The 5,928-nt window shown below is 44.9% G+C and overlaps 1 long non-coding RNA gene across 7 annotated transcripts; it reads left to right on the top strand.

Annotated features, from left to right (window-relative positions):
• On the top strand, positions 1 to 3,145 carry LOC119307036. Of its 7 annotated transcripts, XR_005149117.1 has the most exons (7): positions 4 to 320; positions 406 to 541; positions 637 to 716; positions 1,121 to 1,252; positions 1,351 to 1,461; positions 1,923 to 2,167; positions 2,888 to 3,137. It is a non-coding gene; the product is annotated as an uncharacterized LOC119307036 (long non-coding RNA). The 7 variants fall into 7 exon arrangements; XR_005149115.1 differs by having other exon boundaries at positions 2 to 320; positions 637 to 1,252; positions 2,888 to 3,145; XR_005149119.1 differs by having other exon boundaries at positions 2 to 320; positions 406 to 1,252; positions 1,923 to 1,974; positions 2,076 to 2,167; positions 2,888 to 3,145.
• Positions 3,146 to 5,928: the final 2,783 nt, after the last annotated feature.

The raw sequence follows: 5,928 nt of genomic DNA, 5'->3' as shown, positions 1-5,928 counted from the left end.
TAGAAACCCTCGATCCCCAAATCAGAAGCCCCAGCCCTCGTCTCCACCCCATCTCGCCGCTGCCAGACCTAACCCTCGCCTCCGCCGCCAGACCTAACCCTCGCCGCCACCGCTGCCGCCGCAGCAGCGGTCGCCGCCTTTGTCGTCCCACTCCGCTGCTCCAGGCCGGCGCATCCACCCTTGAGACTGCACATCCCCTCGTTTCTTGTACCTTCTCTATCCTCTCGCCGGTCAAGCGAACCACACCTTGTCCTCCTCGCGCCTACGCGCAGCCTCACCACGAGCCCGAGCGCGCCTTCCTCACATCGTCACCACCGTCGGTAAGCAGCGAGGACAACGCTGGCTCCTCCCCTCCCCTATCCCCTAGCAGATCAAGCACCGTCCCCTCACAGATCCGCCTCACAGATCCTCCACACCAAGAAGCCGGCGGCTACTTTCTGTTGAGAGACGCATCCTGAACAATGAGAGACCAGGTGAGTGGTGGCTCCATGGACATGGAGTACTATGCATCGGGTTGACGAACTCTCCAGGGCGCTCACCGGTATAATTTTTCTTAGATCCTACTGTTGCATCTTTATTCTTGCTTGTGTATTTATCAAGTGCAATCCCATGCTTTTTGATTTTTTTTCATGACAGATCTTGGCTTTTGTTCTGACCTTGTGTACATGAAGGCGCATGGATCACCTAATTTCAACTCTGACGCAGAGCAATAAAATGTAATTGGAAGAAGGCTTAACTTCTACTCCCTCCGTTCCGAAATAATTGTCTTTCTAGAGATTTCAACAAGTGACTACATACGGAGCAAAATGAGTGAATCTACACTCTAAAACATGTCTACATACATCCGTATGTTGTAGTCTATTTGAGATGGCTAGAAAGACAATTATTTCGGAACGGAGGGAGTATTATCAGGCAATTAATTATGTTGTTTGTATACTTTAATCTTATCATACTGTTTGTATACCATTCTTTGTCCAGTATGACCAAGATCATCTTATCTGTGTTGAGCCCCTAGCTGCTATTTTTGTTCAGTATGAATGTTACTACATTTCTGTTTCCTTCTTGATAATTTTATTCTCTAATTTTTCTGTACATACTGTTTGTTCTATCATTATCTTAGGATTTAGGAAGCATTGAGCAAGTTGCACTACAAGTATACGGAGCATCATCAATGCAACAGAGGCTGCGACAATAATTAAGTTAAGGTTGTCACTCGATGGCAAAAAGTTGCATCATATCCTTCCAAATGCAGGTACCATTCCCTACTCTAGGAAAAATCAAATGATGCTTTGGTTTCTTACTACTATCTGATGCAAAACCATATACTTCTGTTTGTGCATTCTATCACAGAATCAACTTGGATGAAACTGCTTGCCATATTGCCACTACACTGTTTAGTTGAAACTATTCTATGTCGGGACACACATCCTCTTGAGATTGTATACTACTATTTCCTCAAAGGTACTCCCCTGATTTTCTTATTGTACTACCTGTCTCCAAATGAGATAGTGTCAAAAAACGTCTTGCATTTTGAAACAGAGAGTACATTCTTCTGGTTATGCATCATTGAGAAGTTGCACTTACTGGCGATATTATGGCTTGAGCTTAACTTGAAGAAGCCTCTAATAACTGATAGTTCCGATAGATGAATGGATTTTGTCAATTGTTGTGTTGGTATCAAATTTGTCACAAGATTTTAGAAGAAACCACTCAGTTATCATGTCTATATAGCTGTCAATTTGTTTAACTTTGCTGTGACAAAAACAAGTTGGCTATATATACCTATGTTAATGCGAGAATATGAGATACCATATAGATTATGCTGATCATATCCTATGGATACTATTCTTGTTTCTTGTTACCTTATTGTAGCAAACTGTTCACACTTGCACATTTTACAAGTTCAGTTATGTCCAGTGCAGGTTAAGAAGAGCATCTTGCGACCTAAGCTCCAGCAAAACATTGTAGAAAATGGTCTCAAATTGTGAATATTTAGTTGATGCACGTGTGCATTTTTGAGAAGTTGTACCTCTGTTTTTGTTGACTTTTGATTCATGTATGTAAATTCTATGCAGTTATATCAGAAGATATGTGAATTTGTAACTTATTATTCGTAGAAAAATTCAAGATTCGGGGTCTATGAGAGATTCAAGAGCTTCTAATCAAGGTATTTTTACTTTTGCATTCACCATCATCCCCAAAGTTTTATCAGGAATAATTGCCAGTCAAGTTTTCTCGTGTGTATTAAAATCGTATCATGCTATGTCCAGTGTGCCCAAGATCATGAGATCAACATTATTGATCCAGTAGTTGCTATGTTGGTTTAGTCTGAACACAGCCTCTTTCTATTTCTTTGGGGTCTTTTATTGTCTCACCATGATGTTCAGTTCCCATGTTGTTACATTATCGAATAATTGCATAATGTTTTGGCTTTTTTTATTCTTACGGAGATGATGATGACTCTGACTATTTTTCTTCAACATTTGAAATGGATAGACTTAAGGGTATTGACATTGGTAGTGTAATTTCTTGCAAGAAGTCTCTAATGACTCGTCTTCTCAGGAAGTTAGCTGATAATTTTGTCAAGCTAATCCAAAAGCATGTGCCCAGGTTATCATTTAAATGGATTTTGTCAGTTGCATAATTTGTATCAGATTTGAGATATGATTCTAGAATAATTCCTCCATTATTAGTCTATAAGCTGTAGAAGTGGGTAACTTTGCTGTGACAAAAGCAAGCTGCCAATGTTATTGCGAGAAACTGAGATACCAAATAGATTATGCTTATTATTTCTTATAGGTATTGTTCCTGTTTCTAGTTACCTTTTTGTAGCAAACTGTTGACATTTGCACAATTTTTTACAAGTTCAATTATATGTCCACTGCAGGGCAACCTTGAAGAGAAGCTTGCAACTTAAGCTGGCAACTAAAGATTATAGAAAATGAGGTCTATTGTGTATATTTAGTTGATGCACTTGTGTGTTTTTAGATGTTGAACCTCTGTTTTCGTTGACCTTCCATTCATTATGTAAACTCTATGCAATTGTATCCGAAGACATGTGAATTTGTATCTCTGGTTGAAGGAAACAATTGATAGTGATGTTTCTATTCTGGAATAGCTATTTATAAAACTGTCTATATTTTTTTGTTCATTGGGTTTCTTTTTTTCCTGACGGTAATGTATGACAGGGATATAGAATTTCCCTGGTTTGCCAAATCTGACGCCTATATAACCCTGTAGGGCCAAACCCATCAGGGAAATGTGAAAACCCGACAGGAATATAGTCCCTGTCGGTCAACCGACAGGCATAATTTATTTTCCCTGTCAAGCTATCCTTGACGGCTAACCCTGACGGGTGGCCGACAGGAAATACTTATCCTGACGGTAAACCCGATTTTCCTGTCGGTTTTGGGCTCACAGTAAAATTTCAGATTCTGGTAGTGAATTACTGCACCATTTACGTGAACCGTGCAGTTAATCTCCATCTCTCGAAGGGCCATTGACCGAAATTTTATTAGACAAAAGGAGAGTCAGTACAAAGGGTTAACAGTCTAGGTGTCTAGAGCTGAAAACCAACAGAGCAAAGGCTCCGAGGGAAAAGGAAAACAGCAGCCAAGCCCCTCTACAAGGTTACAGCTACAAGGGAATCAGGACCTCCTGACGGTTGCAACTTTCTAGGATTCTATCCCATTGGTTTGTGAGATATTTGCCATTCCTTGATGCATTTCCAATACTTTGAACTGGTTTGATCATATACCCAGTGACCGCATCAAGCATGATATCCTGACATGCCAACACCAAAGGGATGTACCGTGAGTTCACAACGGCGATCGAGGAGAGGGCGCGGGCATCACAGGGGGCGGGGGCGACCGAGGTGTCGGTGTTGGTGAGGCACGTGGCGGTGCGGGTCATGCGGCCGAGGCCACCGCGGGAGATCGTGTATGGGAGCATGACGGCGTTGTTCGCCGTGCTTGCCATGTCACCGGCCTGGGCACGTGACGCCTTCTTCGCCAGGCGGTTCGGGCTCAACAAGCTCTAACAAACTCTAGCCGTGCTTTTGGCCTTGCCCTTCTTCTTAGTCGTCGGTCTACATTGACGACTTTCCAGTGGCTACCTCTATAAGTTACCGGGTGTAAACAAGTTTGCTCCGCTGAGTCGGAGTCGAGAGACAGCAGCAAGCTTTGCTCACCGGGGACCAGTGATGGATGCAGGAGGAAGAAAACTTCGACTACTCTCAAAGATTTGGATGTATTTCTCAATTTCTATAAGAATGTTTTTGAAGGGGTTTTACTACTTAATATATGGCCTTTGGCCTTTTCATAAAAAAAATGATGAACACTCAACGTTATTCATGCAAACTATATAGATATAGATAAAGAATAAACCGGTTTATATGTATTCAGAAAAAATTGGTACTAAATAAGAAAGTATCCCTCTCATTAGCCACACCGGATAGAAAGGTGGAACGGGCCAGGGACTTTTGACCCATATCAGACGCGCGCGTCGTGTGTCATCGTCTGCTCATGCATACGATCATCTTCTTCATCCCTACTACCAGACCGGAAGGGTCGTTTAGGATTTTCTTCCTACGGCCTCCAAACTGACTCGACTTGTTCCGTGTGTGTTCTGCCCATATCAGACGCACCGTGTGTGTTCTCTTGTCATCTGAGTCCGGTCAGAAAACTAGCTCGTCGTCCGCCTTACATATATCCTGCCGCCGATCGAACCGCCACATCAATGGATCGCAGCTGATGTAATGCCGCCCAACAAGGTCCACCCACCCGCGGGTCCCGGCCGCATGGGGCTCTTCTCCTGCCTGTACAGCTGTGAGCGCGACAGTCCCCCCCAAACTTCAACTTCAAGCACGGCGAGCGCGACGGCCCCCCCTAACTTCAACTTCAAGGCCGACCTCCTCGACCTCATCCCGGACTTGTACGGGGAGGCGTTCGACCGGCTGCCCGTCCAAGACATGCCGGACGCCGTCGCCGACAAGCTATACGAAACCATGCGTGACGGCGGCCTCTCCCTCGGCCTTTTGGACCCAGTCTCAAACGTCATCCTCAGCACCATGGCCCTCCTCCCGCGCGACCACTTTCGGGCAAAGGAGGAACCGCCCGCCAAGAGGACCAGAAGGTCCAATAAGCTGGCCGGCACGGCACAACAAAGGGATACCTGGTCGTCCGGTAGTACCATTGGGTCGTCCTGCCGCAGGGTTACCTGGCACAGAATTGCTCAGGCGTCTTGCCAGGCTCTCGTCAGGTTCATGATGAGCTACTTCGGATGCATCACCCAAGAACAGGCCACCCGCTACCTTCACTGGGTAGGCGCCGACCTCGCTCGCGCCGTCCTGCTCGTCGAGCACGATCTGTACACTGCGGAGCTCATGCTCCCCGACCCTGCCTCCGAGAGGACTCAGGTCGCGCTCAGGTGTGCCGTGATCCACGTGTGGCACTCCGCGCCTGACGTCCTCGTGCGGCTCCAAGCGTCACCCTTGCCCCCGTCAACGGCTCCTCACCACCGCCCCCTTTCTAAAGCCAGGAGGGCCGAAGCTCACCGTTGATGATGTCAACACCATCATGGATCATTGACGGTTTTCAAATAAACACAACTCATAGTTAGACCTTTTGAAACCTTGAGAGAGCATAAAGGTGTCAAATCTCTTGTCCCACTCTCTAGAGGATTGCTTGAATCCATAAAGAGATTTCTTTAACTTATCCAGGAATAACAAATCCTTCAGGTTGTTTCATATAAATATCCTCTTCTATTTCTCCATTTAAATTGCAGTTTTAACATCCAATTGTTCAAGCTCAAAATCATGCATGACAACAATACTGAGTAAAGTGCGAATAGAGCTATGCTTCACAACAGGAGAAAAGACTTCGTTATAGTCAATACTTGGAATCTGACTGTAACCTTTAGCAACTAACA

This window comes from Triticum dicoccoides, chromosome 5B (genome assembly GCF_002162155.2).
Source record: "Triticum dicoccoides isolate Atlit2015 ecotype Zavitan chromosome 5B, WEW_v2.0, whole genome shotgun sequence".
Lineage (NCBI taxonomy): Eukaryota > Viridiplantae > Streptophyta > Magnoliopsida > Poales > Poaceae > Triticum > Triticum dicoccoides.
This window is presented reverse-complemented; position numbering and strand designations above follow the sequence as displayed.